Raw genomic sequence first — 22873 nt, 5'->3', positions numbered from 1 at the left:
GTGTTGGGCAGGCCGCTCAGCCCACCCGGGCCGGAGAATCGGCACTCGCCCGTTACAAACGGCGAGCGGCGAGTCTCCCAGCGGCCAGCCGTGAATCTCGCCGTGCCGATTTGGGGAGGGTGGCGGGACTCGGTCGGCGCCCCGGCGATTCTCCCACCCGGCATGGGGGGGGGGGGGGGGAGAATTCTGCCCAAAGTGTTTGACTCGTAGCTCAAGCTATATGTTAGTTTTATTTAAACTTTGCAAATAGCATATAAATAAGCGTTCTTTGGACAAAGACCATTGCCTCCGGTGAGATCTATTCTAGAATAAAAGGCTAACCAATCCCAAGACAGACCCATTGTGACAGATGGTGGCAGCGGCAACTGCATCCACAGCATGACAGAAGAAAACAGTCAGAAAATCCTCAAGACCAGAAAAGTGCAGCTTAGCGGGTGAAGGAGTTTGAGGTCAACTCAATAGCCACACCGAGACCGCTGAATAACAATGGAATCCCAGTGACTTGCAGTATAAGCAGCACGAGAAAAGACAACACATCCAGGTGAGCTCTTACCAGAACCTTTTCAAATGTTGTGGGCCCCAGACATTACTGATCAATAGCAAAATTGGCAAAAACATTTTACCCAATACCGCAATGCCTCAGGCCTCGAAATTAAAGAGAACAAAGATCAAGTTAGCATTGCTATTGGGAGCACAGCAGACAATGAGATCACCAGACAGCGGGTGAACAAGAGCCAGTCTCCTAATTGAGAGGGTAAAATTCAACTGGTGCGATCAAAAACAGTGTGAAGGGATTCACCCATTCATCAATGACTAGTACAACCTAGCTGCAAATTGTGAGTATGGAACAATGAAAAGCTGACTTGATCAGAGATTGAATGGTTGTCAGAGAATCTCTCAGACTTCTTACAACCTTGAGAAGATTTAACTTTCAGACAAACTTTACAACTGGCCAGAGAGGCCAAAGAGCAGATGCAGAATAAAGCTTTTGTTCGGGATGCGAGGAAAATTTCCCACGAACAGCCTGATGAAGACGTTTAGTTTGTCGGTTGTAAAACCAAAAGTATAGCAAGGCAGCAACTAGGGAAATGCCGTGAAATGACACCAAACACCATTTCCAATGGCATCGCAGTGGCGGGAAGTCTAACCCACCCACATTGCGTTGTGCCATGACAATGGAAAGTTAGCCCATTTTAAAGTGGTCTGTTGATCCAGGACATGGATGGCACGGTGCCACAATGAGCAACATGTGATGTGTTGGCTGGTGTAGGCTGGAGAGATGAACAGACACTTCCAACACAGATGAAGGTTCAACTCAATTTTATTAACTACTTCTAACTAACTAACACACGATGACTGGGGGTCTAAATAATGCTAACTTGAACTAGAGACCTAAGCCTTGTCCGAACCAGTTGATTCTCTCAGCACGTGTTGTGAGTCTGTGCTGGGCTGAATAAGTTCCTGTTACACTCAGAGGCAGCACCCAGAATGAGCAGGAACCGTGGTGCCCTCTGCCTTTATAGTGTGTGTATTCTAACTGGTGATTGGCTGCGGTGTTTATACATGTTGATTGGTCCCCTGTGTGTGTCCATCAGTGTGTGTCTACACCATGATATATTGGTATATATTATGACACCACGGTGGCACAATGAGCGGCATAGTGGCACAATAGTTAGCACTAATGCCTCACAACGCCAGGGACCCGGGTTTAACTCAACCCTTGGGTGACCGTCTGTGTGGAGTTCGCACATTCTCCCCGTGTCTGTGTGAGTTGCCTCCTGGTGCTCCGGTTTCTTCCCGCAGTCCAAAATTGTGCAGTTTAGGTGGATTAGCCATGCTAAATTGCCTCTTAATGTCAGGGATATAAACATTAGGTGGGATAAGGCAGGGTGAGCAGGGCAGTGGACTTAGACAGAGTGCTCTTGCGAAGGGTCAGTGCAGACTCAATGGGCTGATTGGTCTCCTTCTGCATTTTAAGGATTCTGTGATTGTATTAAATATGTGTCTATGAGATAGAATGAGAATTCTGTTAGGAAAACATCCATCCAAGAAATCCAGGACCTTGATGACTTGGCAAACCATTTTCCTAGGAGTAATAACAGAAGTCACGGATTATGAAAGCCTGATTTGGAACGCTGACATCGAGGCAAATGGTCATCTGACTGAATTCAAATGAGAAAGTGGAACAGGTGTCGCTGTACCGCCTGACAAAGTTACATGGCTGAGTAACCTAACTCTATAATTTTCCTCTAAGCAACTTCAAGGTGCAAGAGGTATCGCAATAACAGCATAAGGGCAGACGCGGGCTATCATTCGTTGAATGGGAGCAAGGTCATTTGAACATTACGTCCTTCCAAATAATCAGTGTTCATTGTTAAACAAACATGCTTGTGTAGTTTTGAACCTTCTGTACCCCTCAGTTGCAGCAAAAGTTGGAGCAGACTCATTATGCTGTGAACCAGTATTTATTGGATAAACACAATTCCTAGGATCGCAGGAGGATATTGCAGATCTTTCACTTCTCTGAAGACAGATTTCAAGAAGCAGAAACAGGATGCACCAAGATTGACGGTGACCACCCACAAGATGACATTTGCTCTTTCAGAAAGAGTACAGGGGAATGAAGCTGCCACAGAGGCGGAAGATCTGATGATCAAGAAGAGATTTTGGACCTTACTACACTATTTGACTCCACTACAAATGATTGTGAAGTCTCTGGATTCTCCAATTGTGAGGCTATGTCCGGAGCATGTGTCTAGTCAAATGACCACAGTCCGCAGCCACAACATGAGGTCCCCGAAAACTGAGAGCACATGCGCCCCACACCATCAGGAGGTCGGTCCATCAGGGGCGGAACATCGGGGGAGTGCCTTCAGGTGATGTTCTGAGGCCGTCCCACGACATAGAATTTACAGTGCAGAAGGAGGCCATTCAGCCCATCGAGTCTGCACCGGCTCTTGGAAAGAGCACCCTACGCAAGGTCAACACTTCCACCCTATCCCCATAACCCAGTAACCTCACCAAACACTAAGGGCAATTTTGGACCCTAAGGGCAATTTATCATGGCCAATCCACCTAACCTGCACATCTTTGGACTGTGGGAGGAAACCGGAGCGCCCGGAGGAAACCCACGCACACACGGGGAGGATGTGCAGACTCCACACAGACAGTGACCCAAGCCGGAATCGAACCTGGGACCCTGGAGCTGTGAAGCGATTGTGCTATCCACAATGCTACCGTGCTGCCCATGTGGCGTACTCAGCAATGATGCCGTTTTTTGAGGGGGCGGAGCATCTGAAAACGGCGCAACCCCCGAATTCGGCGTCAAAACGGATTCTCAGCCAATCACCGTATACGATTTTGGCAATCGGAGAATCTAGACCCTGTTGTCTCTTTTGAGGAGAATCATCCTTTTGTTGAAGGATGTAATAAAAAGGTGAATTTGCCTGCCTATTCCACTGACAACCTGCATCAACAATTGCAAACAACCAACAAAAAGACATCCAGGGAGAGTGGCACGCTTAACCTCCAAATTGGATCAAACCAATAGTGAAAGTTCAGAGGTTATTAATCTGTTCAAATGCAAGCTGGAGCTCACACATCGATCTCATCAGCATCTATGGAAGCTTTCTATTAGCAAAGCACATTATTAGCAAAGAGGCAGAGGCCCAAAGTATAGAGCGTCTACAGCTGAAGAGTGCCTTAGAAAAGTTAAAGTTGAGCAGCAAATGGAGCTTGAAAATATTACATTTAAGCAGGAATTGGAGAAGTCTACCTACCGAAAGAAGAAGGCTGAATTAAAAACCCAGTTCTTAGTAATCACACAACACTACTAAGTCAAAGGGAGGATTCACACGTCAGAAATGGTGCAGCAAAAAAAAGTGAACGAGTGTGTCAATGCCGAACCACATCTAATTAAATAAACACAGTATCAGTCAAAAGAGCTACAAGCAACTATCTGAAGAAAAACTGACATGAGCTATCTCTCCTAAAATCACTGACACTTGTGGTGATATGCATGTGCACATCAATATATATAGTTATCTATCAATGCATATGTTCATCGGTACGACCTCTGACCAGCATGTGGTGATAGAGATCCACCATGTGGCTGTAAGCCCCAGCAGTTGGTAGTAAGTCATACTAGAGGCCAGTCGCACTAGAGGAGAATTCACTGTATTCATTTATTAGCTCCCATTTGCAATATAGTTTTTTAGTTATCTTTCCACGCGTTTGTTAATAAATCATCTTACTTGTTAAAGAGCTATATGTTCTGTGTACATCATTACCACAGCTATAACACAGAACATAACATGGTACCAAGTGTGCAGAACAATTAAAGATTACAACGGAGAAGACGGGACGAAACAGGCTGAAGAAAGACAAGAATTCTTACATAGTTCTGGTGAACTACGGCCAACTGGAACACAATGCACGGACAGACTGTAAAGTTAGAGATGGAAGGTTTGAAGGCAGCCCACTAGCTTCAAGTCACCGGTAATGTAGATGAAAATTGGCGTGTTTTCAAGCAGCAATTCAGCATTTATGCTGCAGCCCTTGGCCTGCAGGCAGAGTCTGACGAGAGGCGTAGTGCATTGCTGCTCACGGTAGCAGGTCCTCAATATAAATATACATAGATACATAGATACATAGAAAATAGGAGCCCTTTGAGCCTGTTCCGCCATTCATCATGATCATGGCTGATCATACAACTCAATAGCCTAATCCTGCTTTCTCCCCATAGCCTTTGATCCCATTCTCCCCAAGTGCTATATCCAGCCTCCTCTTGAATATATTCAAAGTTTTAGCATCAACTACTTCCTGTGGCAATGAATTCCTCAGGCTCACCACTCTTTGTGTGAAGAAATGTCTCCCTTATCTCTGTCCGAAATGGTTTACCCTGAATCCTCAGACTGTGAACCTTGGTTCTGGACACACCCATCATTGGTAACATCATCCCTGCATCTACCCTGTCTAGTCCTGTTAGAATTTTATAAGTCTCTATGAAATCCCCCCTCATTCTTCTGAATTCCAGCGAGAACAATCCCAACCTAGTCAATCTCTCCTCATATGACAGTCCTGCCATCCCGGGAATTAGCCTGGTACACCTTCGCTGCACTCCTTGAGAGCAAGAACATCCTTCCTCAGAGAAGGAGACCAAAACTGCACACAATACTCCAAGTGTGTCCTCACCAAGGCCCTGTACAATTGCAGCAAAACACCCCTGCTTCTATAGACAAAACCTCTCACAATGAAGGCCAACATACCATTAGCCTTATTTACTGCCTGCCGCATCTGCATACTTACATTCAGCGAATGGTGCACACTCCCCTCTCCCAATTTACAACCATTCAGGTAGTAATCTGCCTTCCTGTTTTTGCTTCCAAAGTGAATAACCTCCCACTCATCCAAATTATACTGCATCTGCCATTGATCTGCCCACTCGCCCAACCTGTTCAGATCATGCTGTAGGATCTCTGCATCCTCGTCACAATTCGCCCTCCCACCCAACTTGGTATCATCTTCAAACTTTGAGATGTTACATTTTGCCGTACCAGCCTCCCCGGACAGGCGCCGGAATGTGGCGACTAGGGGCTTTTCACAGTAACTTCATTGAAGCCTACTCGTGACAATAAGCGATTTTCATTCATTTGTTCCTTCATCCAAATCATTAATATATATTGTGAATAGCTGGGGTCCCAGCATCGATCCCTGTGGTACCCCACAAGTTACTGCCTGCCAATTTGAAAAGGACCCATTAATTCCTCCTCTTTCTTTCCTCTCTGCCAACCAATTTTCTATCCACCTCAATACATTTCCCCCAATCTCATGCGCTTTAATTTTGCACAATAATCTCTTATGCGGGGCTTTGTCAAACGCCTTCTGAAAGTCCAAATATACCACATCGACTGGCTCCCCATTGTCAACTGTACTGGTTACATCTTCAAAGAATTCCAACACATTTGTCAAGCATGATTTTGCCTTCATAAATCCATGCTGACTCTGACTGATCCTGCCACTGCTTTCTAAATGTTCCACTATAAAATCCTTGATAATGGATTTAAGTATTTTCCCCATTACTGATGCTAGGCTTAACATTAATTATAGGTCTATAATTCCCAGCTTTCTCGCTACCTCCCTTTTTGAATATCGGAGTGACATGAGCTACCCTCCAATCTGCAGGGTACAATACCTTCACCTTCGACATCAAAGAGGAAACCAAGAGCTTCCATTAAGTAATACAGTACTTTGATCGTCATAGCTCTCCGAAGCAAAATTAAACGTTTAAAGTTGTATATTTCGTACGAGTACGCAAAAGGCAGGCGAATCTGTTGATAGCTTTATAACCGACTTGCATTTGAAGGCGCAGTCGTGCAACTTTAGTATTTTGACGTTGTTGATGATCCGCGATCAGATAGTGTTTGAGATGACAAGGTACATGAGAGGTTACTGAGTGAAGGCCTTAAATTAGAAAACGCTATCAAGATTTGTCATGCAAGCAAGCAACCTGCACAGCAGATTAGCAAGCTCAACTTGAAACATTTTGGCACCAATCTGGAAGAAGCGGCCAGCACCATAAGCACTGTGACGCAGTCAAAAAAGAAACGTGGTCTCAGTGCAGGTGGCCATTTTGAGCAAGTGATCGGATCCGCCATTTTGTGACAGCAATGCGGCAATCGACATTTGCCACGCCAATGTCCCACACTTAGAAAGGTGTGTTACAAGTGTGGAAGAATAAATCACTTTGCTAGGCGATGTCTCTCATGTCCAACAGTTGACCAAACAGGACCAGTCAACTTAGTTAATGAGATATGCATCGATGACCTAGCTGCTGTGGGCAAGATTTAGATGGAGGACACAAATTTTTTCCTCGCTATTTGCAGCCATAGTGATGCGGATGCGAATACCAGAGAAAATAGATGGACGATTCCGTTGATGGTTAATGGCAGGCTAATCAAATGCAAGCTCGACACGGGAGCACAGGCCAACCTGATCACTTTGCCAGCACTAAATGGGCTAAAAATTAAACCGAAGGTGGTTCGACGATCTGTACTACTGAAGGACTACAATGGTCATCGGTTCACAATGTTAAGAGCATGTAAGCTCGGAGGAACTGTCAAAGGCGGAACGTGAATGATTACATTTTCCATGGTGGAGACAGAGTGTGAATCGTTCATAGTAGTGGAAACATATGAAGCACTTGGGCTCGTTAAGCAGGTGTACAGTGCAGAAAATCTGGCACCCCGCCAACATGCATCCATTGAATCCATCATAAAGGACTTTCCGGAGATATTTCAAGGCTTTGGCACTCTGCCTTTTATATACCGCATCCGATTGAAGGAGAATGCAAAGTCAGTTGTACATGCGCTGAGACGTGTACCTGCTCCATTGAAGGACAAACTGAAGGCTGAGTTAGACACAATGATGGCTCGAGAAGTCATCAGACACATAGAGGAACCCACAGACTGGGTTAACTCTATTGTGTGCGTAAAAACGAGGAATAATGACCCGTGGGGATATGCATGGACCCCAAAGACCTGAACCTTAATATCAAGAGAGAGCACTACCCAATTCTGAAGAGGGAGAAAATAACGTGTGAGATGGCTGGAGCAAGTTGTATGTGTCACAAGGCTTCTGGCAGCTCAAGCTGGACAAAATGAGCACCAGCCTGTGCATGTTTAACACACCCTTTGGGCACGACTGCTTCCTGAGGATGCCATTCGGCATATTTCCAGCATCTGAAATGTTCCATCGTGCCATGGAGCACATAGTTGAAGGGCTACCAGGCGTCCATATCTATGTGAATGATGTAATAATCTCGGGGTGCACGTGCGATGAGCATGACAGAAGGCTTCTCAGAGTCCTACAACAGATTTTTAAAAATGACCTGAAGCTTAATAAAGCAAAATGTCACATTGGGGTTGATAGTGTCACCTTCTTGGGGAATAGGCTCAAGGCACAAGGTGTGCAGCTGGATACAGGCCATTTGGATTATGCCAGTCCCACGCATACAAAAGGCATTCTACATATGCTGGGGATGATCAACTTTGTTGGAAAATTTATTCCCAACCTACCCTCGTAAACCTCTCAACTCCGAGATTCAATTAAAAAAGGACGTAATGTTCCAATGGCCCCCCCAGACATGAGCAGGAGTGGCAAGCATTACATATCTCGTTGACCACAGCGCAGTTCTAGCGTTTTTTGACGCAGCAAAAAAGACCAAAATTTCAACCGATGCATCTAAGGATGGCCTGGGAGCGGTGTTATTGCAGCAGGATGCAGGCGACAGCTGGCTGCCTGTGGCATACGCATCCAAAGCAATGTCCGAGACGGAGCACAGGTCTGCGCAAATTGAAAAAGAATGCCCTGGGTTAGTCAATGGTTTGGACAAGTTTCATGATTATGTGCATGGTCTTCCGACATTTCCTGTGGAGACTGACCACAATCCACTCGTCTCCATTGTGCAGATGAATTTGTGTGAAATGTCCCCGAGGATCCAGCGCATGATGTTGAAGCTCCAACGCTATGATTTTGACCTAATCTACACACCAGGCAAGCATCTCATTGTCGCTGACATGCTTTCCCGAGCCACGGGCATTAAAGAGGTGCACATGGTTGATGAGGACGTGCAATTCCATGTCAATCTCGTCACTGCGTCTTTTCCAGTCTCTGATGAGAAGTTGCTCTTAATAAAGGAAGAGACAGCCAAGGATATAGTCCAACAAAACGTAATCCAGTGTCTCCACGAGGGATGGCCAAAGGGTTCCTGCTTGGTAACTACAATGTGCAGGCAGAGTTGAGTGAGGTGAATGGATTTCTACTGTGACTGCACAGGATTGTGATTCTGCATTTCTTGAAGCTGCTCATGCTCAAGAAGATCCATGAAGCGCACTTGGGCAAGAAATGTGAAGTGCAAGTGCAGGGCCAGGGATACAATTTATTGGCCAGGCATCACCCAAAATATTGCAGTCATGATCGACAACTGTGACACTCGTCAGAAATTCCAGTGCAAGCAGAGCAAAGAGCCGATCCACATGGGTGAAATGATCACAACTCCTTTGCAAAAGATGGGCATGGATTTTTTTTCACTTCAATAGAAAAGACTATCTTTCGGTTATTGACTACTTCTTGAATTAGCCGGAGGTAGCACAGTTGGCGAACTCGACTGCTCGGTGTGTTATCCAACATGCTAAAGAGATTTTTGCCAGGCATGGCATACCAAACATTGTTATGACTGACAATGGTCCCTGCTTCAAAAACTATAAGTGGACTGAGTTTGTCCGTTGCTATGACTTTAAGCACTTCATTTCAAGTCCCTTATACCCCCAGTCAAACGGGAAGGCAGAAAAGGACGTGCACATTGTTAAATATCTGCTAAAAAAGCCATTGACAGCCAGGAAGACTTATCTGGCACTTTTGAGCTATTGTTTGAGCTATTATAAGCCCACTTATCAATGGGCTGTCACCAGCACAGCTGCTAACAAATAGACAGCTGTGAACCACCCTGCCTTCCATTGCAACTCACCCTGTGGATCGGGGACTGGTGCGGAAACTGCTTTATCAGGAGAGGAGACAGAAAGGATTCTACGATAGATCCACAAGAAAGCTCCAGCCACTGCGTCCAGGTAAGACACGGTTAGACTGGAGGAAGCCAATGGAAATGGATGGCCAAGGCATGCAAAGGTACTGCAACAGGCAGGTCCACCTTCGTTTCTGGTCATTACCGAGGATGGCTCAATCTTGCGAAGAAACCGAAGAGCGCTGTTGAAAGTTCAATGTCCTTTCGGTTTGAGTCCAGTTGGAGAGCTGGTGTGTAATCCCAAAACACTTGAGGAGGATACAGACCACAAATTAGAGCCAGCACTCAGAGAAACAGCCGCAGCAATAAATACAGAACTAGCAGGAACATCAACAATAAACAATGGTGAAACACAATCGCCTATTCAGCCACTGCTCAGGAGATCAACTAGATTATGTCATAAATCTGACAGACTGAACTTGTAGTAAACTGTGTACAGTACATGTTTAAAGTTATCATGCATATCATTAACAGTTCCAAAGGAACGGGGATGTGGTGATATGCAGGTGCACATCAATGTATATAGTTATCTATCAATGTATATATTTATCGGTATGACCTCCGATTAGCAGGTGGTGATAGAGATCCACTATGTGACTGGAGAGATTCAACAGTTGGTAGTAAGTCATGCTAGAGGACAGTCGCACGAGTAGTAGCTCCAGGAGAATTCGCTGAATTCATTTATTAGCTTCCATTTGTATTACAGTTCATGAGTTATCTTTCTATGTGTTTGCTAATAAATCATCTTACTAGTTAAAGAAATAGATGTTCTGTGTACATCACTAACACGACCATAATTTAGAACACAATAACACTCTTCTCGTAACAATGCCTGATAATGATATGAACCTTCAAGCAAGTCTGCAGACTAGAGCACTACACAGTCCTGTAGATCCTGGTTTGGAAGTTGATTCCATTGTTGATAATGGTGCAATCCTACTCTCCGGGGTCCTATTGTATGCAGCAGAGCAGCCTCGCACTGAAACAAGCACAGAATTGATACCACTATCTAAAGAAAGAAAGATTCTTATCCAAAGAGTAGTAAGGAGGTCCTCCTTTCCTTGCATCCTACAATGTCTTCAGGATGTTCTTTGTTCTTCTCTTTATCTGGCAGATTTGTTCATGGCACACGTATTAAATACTTCTCTTGTCATCACAGCAGTGGTGAATGATTCAGTGCAAAGTTCTTCATGGGAGCTGAAGGAGCTTCATTTCATCAAGCCAGTGCTCTCACTGTTCCCTAGTGTGCAACACAGAACATGAGAGAGAGAATTTCAGTTCATTGTCTTCCTTTGAGGGATTGTGATTGTCTTTGTCCTGGAGGGTTCTTTCTTCAATCAGTATTTCCACGATTCACTGCCTTTAATATTCAGGTCATTGTAGAATCACAGTCCAGGTGTCAGCTGTCATGAGAAGCAAATATCCCCCTCCACCAACATGTTTGTGTTCCAAGGAGAAGGGGAGGGCAGCATGGTGGCACAATGGTCAGCATTGCTGCCTCACAGCGCTAGGGACAACGGTTCAATTCCAGCTTTGGGTGACTGTATGGAGTTTGCACATTCTCCCTCTGTCTGCAGGATTTTCCTCCGGGTGCCGTGGTTTCCTCCCACAGTCCAAAGTCATGCAGGTTAGGTGCATTGGCCACGATAAATTGTCTCTTAGTGTCCAATAGGTTAGATGGGGTTACTGGATTACAGGGATAGGGTGTGGGTGTAAGCTTAACAGCTGGATTCTCCGCAGCCCCGCGCTGAAATCGCGTTCGCCGCGGGGACGGAGAATCCACTTTTACGTGAGAATTGGGACCGGAGAATCGCTCACGGCGATTTACGCCGCGTGGCTGGGGGGGCCATTGCGAGAGGCCCTCCTCAAGATGCTCCGATCCTGACCTGCCGAATTCCCGACAGCAGGTCGGGACTCACGCACGGCAGCTGCTGGCTCAGTCCGCAGCCGCCCTGGTGGGTGGTGGGGAGAATCCAGTACTGGGGACGGGGTCTTAAGGGCGGCCGGAGTGGCGTGAAAGGCCAGCATTTTTACGCCGGCGTGGGGACATAGCTCCATTTTTGGACAATACAGCCCTCGGTCTTTCAGAGGGTCGGTGCAGAGTCGATGGGCCAGATAGCCTCTTCCTGCTCTATTGTGATTCTATGAGGAACACATACATCCTATACATCCTCCAAAAGAGCCGATAACACTGTTGGCGATTGAGGCCTTTAGTGAAAGTGACTGGGAGGTTGCGGGAGAGTGCTGGCAGGGACCAGAAGTTGAATGGATCCACTAAATAGTACATGAGGTTAACAGACTGAGTCCAGAGCCGCCATGCTGAGTTCACGACGGGTGAGACCGCACATGTCCCAATCCGTCGGGAACTCAGCCGGTCGAGGGAAGAGCATGGGGGCGGGATTTAGGCAATGGCCTAAGGCCATCGATATGTAGTGCAGCGTGCTCCTAGAATACGCCACTTTGGAGGGGGCGGAGCATCGCGAAAGCACCGCCACTGATTTAATCGGGAACTCGGATCCGTCGGCCGGTCGCCGAACACAACCAGAGAATCCACACCCAGTTTTCTTTCCAAATCTTGAGCCTCTTGAGAAAGTAAAATGATAGGTATGGTTTAAACCACCACTCTGATTGGGTGGGTTCTGATAGAGCCTGCACCCGACTCCACAGAGCTCGGGGCACCATCTTAAAAAAGCGCATCGATCAGCACTGATGTTGAATTCATTCCACATCCCGCACATTCATCCGGGCTCCCACCACCACAGAGGTATTGCCGGAGCTCTCCCCCCCCCGCCCCCCGCCCCACCCAACTCAGTGCCTGCATGTTCCACATTCACTGCCAGCTCTCCACCGGCCCACTACACATAAATAGAACCCCCCCCAAAGGGGCTCCCATGATGGTCCTCCCCTGGCACTGCCCCCAGAAGTGCCCCCGGCACAGGTTGTCACACTGACTGCCAACCTGACGGTGCCAACCTGTGCCAGTATGCAATGCCAGGGTTCTGCTCGGCTATGTGTCGCTCTCTCTTCCCCCCCCCTCCCCCACCCCGGGGGCTATACTTACCCTTGCAATCCCGGAGGGATTCCATCGACTGAAGCCCGTTTTTAAAAAGCTTTTGTAAACCTCGCTGATGTTATTTTAGCAAGGTGTTAATGTTCAATGGAGGGGAAACCATGTGGCAGGGGGGCTGATTAATCATGTTAACATTTGTTCAAATGCATCAAAATTAGGTTCTTGCCCTTTGTGGACGTGAACCTCGTGACCTCACTGGTGAAGGGTACAGAAGATCGGGAAACGCGGGGCTGGATTCTCCGAGCCTCCGCACCAAAATTGCGCTCGGAGAATCACCGCCAATCGAGCACACACGGTCGACACGGAACCGGTCGGGGGCCACTGAAAAAGGCCACCACAGCGATTCTCCCAGTGTAGCTGGTCGAGTTCCCGCCAGCGTGGTCCTCTCATGGTTCCATTCAGTCTGTGGCCGCCCTGGTTGGGGGGGGGGGCATCCTTCACCGTAAGGGCGGGGGGCGTCACAGACGGTCAGGCTACTGATTGGGGTCACCGCTCCGCAGGTGCGCGCGATCTGGGGGTGGGCCTGTCTTCTTGATGTCGATCCACGGTGTGGTCGGCTATGTCGCGTGGGGCGGCCGACACAGGCTGCCGCCATGCTCATGCACGGACCCCCGACCGGAAGTGCAGTGTCCTGTATCGGCAGCGGGAGCTGCGAGGAGCACTCCGGGGCCCTGCTAACCCGTGAAAATCACAGAATCACCCTGGACTTAATCCAGGTAAATCCAGAGTGATTCACGATCGTTTTTTACGCGGGCGTGGGGACATAGCTCCATTGTTGGAGAACCCCGGCCGCAATGTCTCCAGAGAGAATTCCGTTTGCCGATTCTCTCTGGATTTTCCGCCCGCATTGCTGTTCTCTGATGGCGAAGGCGGCTGAAAATCACCCTCGGTGTCTGGGTTGCATCTCAGAGGGTAGCTGTAGCTATATGTTAGTCCTATTTAACCTTTGTAAATAGTTAACATGTAAATACATTTTTGAACAAAGACCATTGTCTCCAGCGAGATCTCTCCTGGAATAAGAGGCTAACACATCCTGAAATAACCCATCATTGCAGACTCCCATCACATCACTATCACATCTGCAGCATTAACATTCAGACAAACCTCAGGGTGCCATCGTACCTTTGTCACTATCATCCTTTTTTCTTTCTTGTAGTTCATAAAATACAACAGGTGTGTTTTCAAATCAGCTTGTTTGAATTAAATCTCTAGAACATAGAACATAGAAAAATACAGCACAGAACAGGCCCTTCGGCCCACGATTTTGTGCCGAACGTTTATCCTAGATTAAGAACAAATTAATCTACACCCTGTCTTGTTATGCTCTTGGCGTAGCATAAGCTGCTTCCTTGATGTTCATTCTGACAAAGGAAGGTTCAACACGTTTATTAACCTATTTACAATTCTCCTACTCGGATTCGCCACTACTGTTAATCCTTCTATAGCTACTCAGACTGACGAACAAGTCTGCTACAATCCACGTGGTGGGTGTGATGTTGAATCAACCCTGTGTCTGTACTCACTGAATGTCTCCACTGGAAAGAGGAAGATCTTGGGCGAAATTCTCCGACCCCCACGACGGGTCGGAGAATAGCGGGAGGGCTTTCCCGACATTTTTCCCACCCTCCCGCTATTCTCCCCCACCCCCCGCCCAACTCCCGACCCGAATCGCTGCCGCCGTTTTTTTACGGCCGGCAGCGATTCACAGCTGTTCGATGGGCCGAAGTCCCAGCCCTTTACGCCGTTTTTACGAACGGCAAACACACCTGGTCTGGCCGTTCGTAAAAACGGCGTCACAAACTCGCTTTTCATAACCATGGCACCGATTGGCACGGCAGTACCACGGCCATGCCAAGGGTGCCATGGGCCCACAATCGGTGCCCACCGATCGCGGGCAGCGGACCCGATGCCCGCGCACTCTTTCTCCTTCCGCCGCCCCGCAGTATCCATTCGCGGGGCGGCTGAGGGGCAACCCGGCCCGCGCATGCGTGGGTTTTGCGCAAATACGCGATGACGTCATCCGCGCATGCGCGGGTTGGAGTCTTCCAATCCGCGCATGCGCGGCTGACGTCATATGACGCATCAGCCGGCGCTAACTCCGGCAAGCGGGCTTAACGATATTCGTTAAGCCCGTCATGCCGGAGCCTACGGCGTCGGGCTGCTAGCCCCGACCGGGGACCAGAATCGGTTCCCGGTCGGGAAGGGGCGCGCTGGCGTCAAACCCGGGCGGGTTTGACGCCAGCTTTACGATTTCTCCTGTTTTGGGAGAATCGCGCCCCATGTGTGCTATGTCCTTTATATATGGGTTGGTGTAATGCCCCACTGTGGTAGTGTCACCTCTGTGTGTATCGTGAATGCCTATTGGTCGTGTCCTATCTTACTGACCTATTGGTTGAGTGTCTGTGTGTCATGTCTCTGGTGCTCCCTCTAGTATCTAGCTAGTCTATGTGTACTTACATTAACCCCTTGTGCATCTACAGTGATGCATATCACCACATACCCCATCATTCTCCCGTAATCCATGTTCCTATCCAATAGCCGCTTGTAGGTCCCTAATGATTCCAACTCAACTACTTCCACAGGCAGTGCATTCCATGCCCCCACTACTCTCTGGGTAAAGAACCTACCTCTGACATCCCCCCTATATCTTCCACCATTCACCTTAAATTTATGTCCCCTTGTAATGGTTTGTTCCACCCAGGGAAAAAGTCTCTGACTGTCACTGTTTTATCTGTGTTTTATAGTGCGAAACTGTGGACAATCATGGGCAGGATTCCCCATCATGCCAGACCCGTTTTCTAGCGCGGCACGCTCCCACCGGCAGGGGGAATTCTCCTTTCCCGCAGCCGAGCAATGGGGTTTCTCATTGTGGCCATCCCACGCCGTCTCTAACCCACGAGCCTGGATGCGCTGCCAGTGGAGCAAAAGGTCCCGCCGATGGAGATGTAGAGCAACCCATTTAGACTAAATTCATTTCAGTTTCTTACCTAGTAAACAAAGGCCAACAAATAAACACTTAAATTTGCAGTGCCAGTTTTGGAGAGAGGCACTGTGCTGGTTTGATGGTGCTCTGTGCCTCTGTTTCTAAATTCCTAATTCTAAAAAATTACAAATGTCCGCTCGTCACCCCCAAGCAGCTCGCCCAAAAAGAGGATTTAAATTTCAGGCTGCTGCCTGTAGGTCCTGGCAGAGAGGTTTGAGGGACAATTGGATGGAAGACAATAATGGGGGGAATGACTGAGAAAGAGAGGTAAATAATATGGAACCATGTAGCAGTGATGGGTGAGTAAAAGGAGGGTTTAGTTGCGAGAAGAAACAGGACAGGGAGGGATGTAGTGAGTGTGATAGGGAGGGTGGCAGTGAGTGGGAGGGAGGAAGAGAGTGGGGGCGAGAGTGAGACAGTGACTGGGAAAGGGAGGGAGGCAGGGAGAGTGAGGGAGGCAGTGAATGGGAGAGGGAGGCAGCGAGTGGGAGAGGGAGGGTGACAGAGAGTGGGAGAGGGAGGGAGGCAGCGAGTGGGAGAGGGAGGGTGGCAGGGAGAGGGAGGGAGGCAGCGAGTGGGAGAGGGAGGGTGGGAGAGAGTGGGAGGGAGGCAGAGAGTGGGAGAGGGAGGGAGGGAGGGAGTGGGAGAGTGAGGGTGACAGAGCGGGAGAGGGAGGGAGGCAGCGAGTGGGAGAGGGAGGGTGGCAGGGAGAGGGAGGGAGGCAGTGAGTGGAGAGGGAGGGAGGAAGTGAGTGGGAGAGGGAGGGAGGCAGAGAGTGTGCGAGGGAGGGAGGCAGAGAGTGTGTGAGGGAGGGAGGCAGCGAGTGGGAGAGGGAGGGAGGCAGAGACTGTGTGAGGGAGGGAGGCAGGGAGTGGGAGGGAAGGTGGCAGAGAGTGGGAGAGGGAGGGTGACAGCGAGTGGGGGAGGGAGGGAGCCAGCGAGTGGGAGAGGGAGGGAGGCAGGGTGTGGGAGAGGGAGGGAGGCAGGGAGTGGGAGAGGGAGGGAGGCAGTGAGTGGGAGAGGGAGGGAGGCAGGGAGTGGGAGAGGGAGGGAGGCAGTGAGTGATAGAGGGAGGGAGGCAGTGAGTGGGTGAGGGAGGGAGACAGGGAGTGGGAGGGAAGGTGGCAGCGAGTGGGAGAGGGAGGGAGGCAGCGAGTGGGAGAGGGAGGGAGGCAGCGAGTGGGAGAGGGAGGGAGGCAGCGAGTGGGAGAGGGAGGGTGGCAGAGAGTGGGAGAGGGACGATGGCAGAGAGTGGGAGAGGGACGGAGGCAGGGAGTGGGAGAAAGAGGGAGGCAGGGAGTGGGAGAAAGAGGGAGGCAGCGAGTGGGAGAGGAAGGGAGGCAGCGAATGGGAGAGGGAGGGAGGCAGGGAGTGGGAGGGAGGGAGGCAGCAAGTGGGAGAGGGAGGGAGGCAGCTAGTGGGAGAGGGAGAGTGGCAGAGAGTGGGAGAGGGACGGAGGCAGGGAGTGGGAGAGGGAGGGTGGCAGCGAGTGGGAGAGGGAGGGTGGCAGCGAGTGGGAGAGGGAGGGAGCCAGCGAGTGGGAGAGGGAGGGAGGCAGCGAGTGGGAGAGGGAGGGTGCCAGAGAGTGGGAGAGGGACGGTGGCAGAGAGTGGGAGAGGGAGGGAGGCAGTGAGTGGGAGAGGAGGGAGGCAGCGAGTGGGAGAGGAAGGGAGGCAGCGAATGGGAGAGGGAGGGAGGCAGGGAGTGGGAGAGGGAGGGAGGGCAGCAAGTGGGAGAGGGAGGGAGGCAGCTAGTGGGAGAGGGAGAGTGGCAGAGAGTGGGAGAGGGACGGAGGCAGGGAGTGGGAGAGGGAGGGTGGCAGGGAGTGGGAGAGGGAGGGAGCCAGCGAGTGGGAGAGGGTGGAAGCCAGCGAGTGGGAGAGGGAGGGAGGCAGTGAGTGGGAGAGGGAGGGTGACAGAGAGTGGGAGAGGGAGGGGACAGCGAGTGGGAAAGGGAGGGGAGGCAGCGAGTGGGAGAGGGAGGGAGGCAGAGAGTGTGTGAGGGAGGGAGGCAGTGAGAGGGAGAGTGAGGGAGGTAGCGAGTGGGAGAGGGATGGAGGCAGCGAGTGGGAGAGGGAGGGAGGCAGCGAGTGGGAGAGGAAGGGAGGCTGCGAGTGGGAAAGGGAGGGAGGCAGCTAGTGGGAGAGGGGAGTGAGGCAGCGTGGGAGAGGGAGGGTGGCGGAGAGTGGGAGAGGGACGGAGGCAGTGAGTGGGAGAGGGAGGGTGACAGAGAGTGGGAGAGGGAGGGAGGCAGTGAGTGGGAGAGGGAGGGTGGTAGAGAGTGGGAGAGGGATGGAGGCAGTGAGTGGGAGAGGGAGGGTGACAGAGAGTGGGAGAGGGAGGGGACAGCGAGTGGGAAAGGGAGGGAGGCAGCGAGTGGGAGAGGGAGGGAGGCAGCGAGTGAGTGAGGGAGGGAGGCAGTGAGAGGGAGAGTGAGGGAGGGTAGCGAGTGGGAGAGGGAGGGAGGCAGCGAGTGGGAGAGGGAGGGAGGCAGCGAGTGTGATAGGGAGGCAGGCAGTGAGTGGGAGGGAGGAAGAGAGTGGGGCGAGAGTGAGGCAGTGACTGGGAAAGGGAGGGAGGCAGGGAGAGTGAGGGAGGCAGTGAATGGGAGAGGGAGGCAGCGAGTGGGAGAGGGATGGTGGCAGAGAGTGGGAGAGGGAGTTAGGCAGTGAGTGGGAGAGGGAGGGAGGCAGGGAGTGGGAGAGTGAGGGTGCCAGAGAGTGGGAGAGGGAGGGTGGCAGCGAGTGGGAGAGGGAGGCTGGCAGGGAGAGGGAGGGAGGCAGGGAGTGGGAGAGGGACGGAGGCAGGGAATGAGAGAGGGGGGGAGGCAGGGAGTGGGAGAGGGATGGAGGCAGCGAATGGGAGAGGGAGGGAGGCAGCGAGTGGGAGAGGGAGGAAGGCAGCGAGTGGGAGGTGGAGGGAGGCAGAGAGTGGGAGAGGGAGGGAGGCAGGGAGTGGGAGAGGGAGGGAGGTAGAGAGTGGGAGAGGGAGGGAGGCAGCGAGTGGAAGAGGGTGGGAGGCAGCGAGTGGGAGAGGGAGGGTGACAGAGGGTGGGAGAGGGAGGGAGGCAGTAAGAGGGAGAGTGAGGGAGGTAGCGAGTGGGAGAGCGAGGGAGGCAGCGAGTGGGAGAGGGAGGGAGGCAACGAGTGGGAGAGGGAGAGAGGCAGCGAGTGGGAGAGTAAGGGAGGTAGCGAGTGGAGAGGGAGGGAGGCAGCAAGTGTGTGAGGGAGGAGGTAGAGAGTGTGTGAGGGAGGAGGCAGGCAAGTGGGAGAGGGAGGGAGGCAGCAAGTATGTGAGGGAGGGAGGCAGAGAGTGTGTGAGGGAGGGAGGCAGTGAGAGGGAGGGAGGCAGCGAGTGGGAGAGGGAGGGAGGCAGCGAGTGGGAGAGGGAGGGTGGCAGAGAGTGGGAGAGGGAGGGAGGCAGGGAGTGGGAGAGGGAGGGAGGTAGAGAGTGGGAGAGGGAGGGAGGCAGCGAGTGGGAGAGGGAGGGAGGTAGCGAGTGGGAGAGGGAGGGAGGCAGCAAGTGTGTGAGGGAGGGAGGTAGAGAGTGTGTGAGGGAGGGAGGCAGGGAGTGGGAGAGGGAGGGAGGCAGCAAGTGTGTGAGGGAGGGAGGCAGAGAGTGTGTGAGGGAGGGAGGCAGTGAGAGGGAGGGAGGCAGCGAGTGGGAGAGGGAGGGAGGCAGCAAGTGTGTGAGGAAGGGAGGCAGAGAGTGTGTGAGGGAGGGAGGCAGAGAGTGTGTGAGGGAGGGAGGCAGTCAGTGTGAGAGGGAGAGAGGCAGCAAGAGGAAGAATTATAGAGAGAAAGGAAGCGGTTATCAGGAGAGAGAGGAAGTTATGATCAGGAAAGGGGGGGGAGGGGGCAGTGGTCAGAAGAGGGGAGTGATTAGGAGAGCGAGTGTGCAGCAATCAGAAGAATGAAATTCCCAGCCTCCTATTTTCAACACCCAGACTGATATCCCTCCCTGAATTTCAAATCCTCAACCCTCTTCAATGCTATCAGAGACCCAATCTTCATCTACTAATCTCTGACGGACATCATGTCACTTTGGCTTGATGCCAATAAGGGTTTCAAGTCCCAGGATCAGACGTAACCTTGTTCCTCATCATACAGGTACAGGGTCCCACTTCGAGTTTCTCATGAAAATGTGTTCCAAATTACTGCCCTGTAATTTGGCAAAGTGCTGAGCTCGCTTTGATTTTCAGATGTCCGTCTGAGCTGCTATTCATATGAATATTCTTTAAAAGCATGATAAAATCTAATTAAATTTGATCTGAATACTTTCTTCATTACATGATATTTTTTATAACAATTTATTAGTATGTATCCTACAATGATACATATAATAAACAGATTTATCGACAATTTGTTTCTTTCTAGTTGGAAAATTTATCAGAAAGTGTTGATGTATTCATTAATAGCACAGTGGGCTAAATAGCTGGCTTGTGAACCCAGGTCAGCAGCACGGGTTCAATTCCTGTACCAGCCTCCCCAAACAGGTGCCGGAATGTGGCGACTAGCGTTTTCACAGTAACTTCATTTTGAAGCCGACTTGTGACAATAAGCAATTTTCATTAACAGGACCTATGCTGACTGAGCTCTTCAGTTCTGCTGACCACCTATATATAGTGCTTATTTAGTAAGGGTGATCATGCACTTTCTACTATATTTGTGTTGCATTTTTCCAGGAAAAGTACATCTCAGCCCTTTTGTTTAACCTGACACCAACCTCAGTCAGCAAAATAAATGTTGTTCGTTCAGTTTAAGAAAAATAGATGCGTTAAGAAAACTTATAGGAGGTTTCCATCTTGATTGCTGCCGTGATTTATGGTATATGTAATAATGTCTTGGGGCAATTGTCCTGTTTTCAGTGAAGAGAAATGAAAGCTATGAATCACCGTCTGTGAAGCTTATAGCTGGTGCCCTGTGCCCCATGACTATCCCTCTAAGTGAAACAGTTGCTTGCTTTTTCCCTTCTGCTGATTCTCCTGATTTCTCTGTTAACCTCAAATGGGAACACTCTGTGTCCCCTTATGAGAGCTGCAACATTAACCAAACGTTTCATTGAAGCTCCTAACTCAAACAAAAAGCTTTCACAGGCACTTACCAGTGTATCCACGGGAGGCCCCCTGCCATTTCAACTTCATCAGTCTTGAACACCACAGTGTTGCATTACTTTCACACTAAATTAACTTAGCAATGCATTACGCTGCAATGCCATTATGTCTTACAAAGTACTTTGCGCAAGAACATTATGCAGACATATCACAATAAAAACAGCTATTTTTCCTAGTGAAGCCTCACGTTTTGTTCAAAACATATTGTTCAGCTGACATCAACAGTGGAACTGGCAGGCTGCTGCTGCTAATGACAGCCAGGTCGGCTTCTGTCTATGTAACAATAAGATGAACATCAGCGAATGCTGAATTCAAAACAGAGAATGATGGGGCGGGGTTAAATGCACAGATTGACCCTGTACAAGAGCTCACCTAATCTATTTTATGTGCCGTACAATTCCCATATTTTCTGCGTGTTTTTGAATTATAGAGACGCTTCCCCTGTACCATGTGAAAAGGTCTGCTAAAGAATATGTAATACTCATGAACATGTCTAACAAGAAGAGTGAATATCTTTCTCTCAGTTCCATGAATTTCTCTCAATACAGCACGGTGTCGTTTATGTTTGAAGGTGGGAGCAGAATTCTGATCACTCGGCAGTGGTACTTATTAGAGGGATGTTAGCGTCCCTGAGGGTGACATTCTAATGGATGGGGAACAATGGAGTGCCTTCCAGCCTGACATTTTGATGGATCAGCAGATTTCTCACCACTTTTCCCTCCGGAGAGTTCCTGCTTCGCTCTCCTCTCCCATCCTTCTTCAGCAGCAGAAATCAAACCCATTGCAGTATTTTCCAAAGCAAACCCGCTGTGCTTATGTACACTCTCTGATCATTCCATATCGACTCGATTGTAATTTCATCTACCATTAATAAAAGCACTTTAACTTCCCTCATTTTCTTCTCCTTGGTTCTGTTTCGATTCATTAGGATCCAGCTGCTTAGGGCAATGTTCTATTATGATAGGCAAAAAATTCCCACTTGGACTTACATCAAATGTGCAGTAGATTTTATTCTGGCGTGAAAGCTTCTGAGATGAAATGCATGCCTGATATTCAAATAATAGAAACAACACGGTAACAATTACAAGAAACAGCAGCAGGTCAAGGTGGTGATTCACCACCACTTTCTTCGGGATAGGCAATTAATGCTAGCCTCCACAGTGAGGCCTACAAACTAACGAGTGAATTTTTAAAAAAATGTTCCTCCCATGGCAGCCTTGTCTTCTTGGGACTTAGATCTGGGGTTCGCTCACCAGACTTTTCCACCTCTCTACCTCTATTTTCCTTCAAATGCTCTTTAAGAGCCCCAATCGGCCCTTGTGTGACTCAGTATCAAATTGTACTTTATGACTCTCCTGTGAAACACCTTGGAATGTTTTGCTGTTGTAAAGGAGCTATGTTAATACAAATTGTTTTTATTGCTCTGATCTTAATTACACATATGATCGAAATATTTAATGCATTTTCAATAAATGTTGTGATTTTCATTGTTATTTAACTAGTGATAACAGCAATTATTGGGTCTCCGAGTGCCACTTATCATGTAACAATAGTCTTACTACAACTAACATACTACATAAATGCAAGCTATTGTTGTGAAACATTTGTAATTGGGCTGGCTTGCTTTAATTGTAGTTCTAATTCTTATTTAAATTAATTTTTAAAAATTTTATTTGTTTTATCCAACCTCATTTTCTCAAAGAGCAATGCTTGGCGCTCATCAATGCATTGCTTTGAAATCTGCCATTAATATCATGTATGCATCTAGAGAGGGCGGCACGTGGTTAGTGGTTAGAACTGCTGCCTACGGTGCTGAGGACCCGGGTTCGAATCCCAGCCTTGCGTCACTGTCCGTGTGGAGTTTGCACATTCTCCCCATGTCTGCGTGGGTTTCACCCCCCAAACCCAAAAGATGTGCAGGTTAGGTGGATTGGGCGCACTGAATTGCCCCTTAATTTGGAAAAAAAATAATTGGGCACTCTAAATTTAAAGTACACATCTAGAATCTTTTGGTAGGCTGTGGCACACATTTTGAAAAATCATTTTTAACTTGCATGGCTGGAAAAGATAGACAAGTTAGGAGTAAAATCACTGAATTAATTAAACTTAACGCTTGAGTAACCGATAA

General features: G+C 49.3%; 1 long non-coding RNA gene across 1 annotated transcript in view; it reads right to left on the bottom strand.

Annotated features, from left to right (window-relative positions):
* LOC119951133 overlaps positions 1-21005 on the bottom strand; it is a 38782-nt gene extending 17777 nt beyond the window's left edge. Inside the window, exon 1 of the long non-coding RNA XR_005457507.1 lies at positions 20736-21005. This is a non-coding gene — a long non-coding RNA (uncharacterized LOC119951133). The remainder of the gene's footprint in view (positions 1-20735) is intronic.
* Between the last annotated feature and the right edge of the window lie 1868 nt (positions 21006-22873).

This window comes from Scyliorhinus canicula, chromosome 17 (assembly GCF_902713615.1).
Source record: "Scyliorhinus canicula chromosome 17, sScyCan1.1, whole genome shotgun sequence".
Taxonomy (NCBI): Eukaryota; Metazoa; Chordata; class Chondrichthyes; order Carcharhiniformes; family Scyliorhinidae; genus Scyliorhinus; species Scyliorhinus canicula.
Note: the sequence above shows the minus strand (reverse complement) of the source record. Positions and strands in the feature narration are given on the sequence as shown.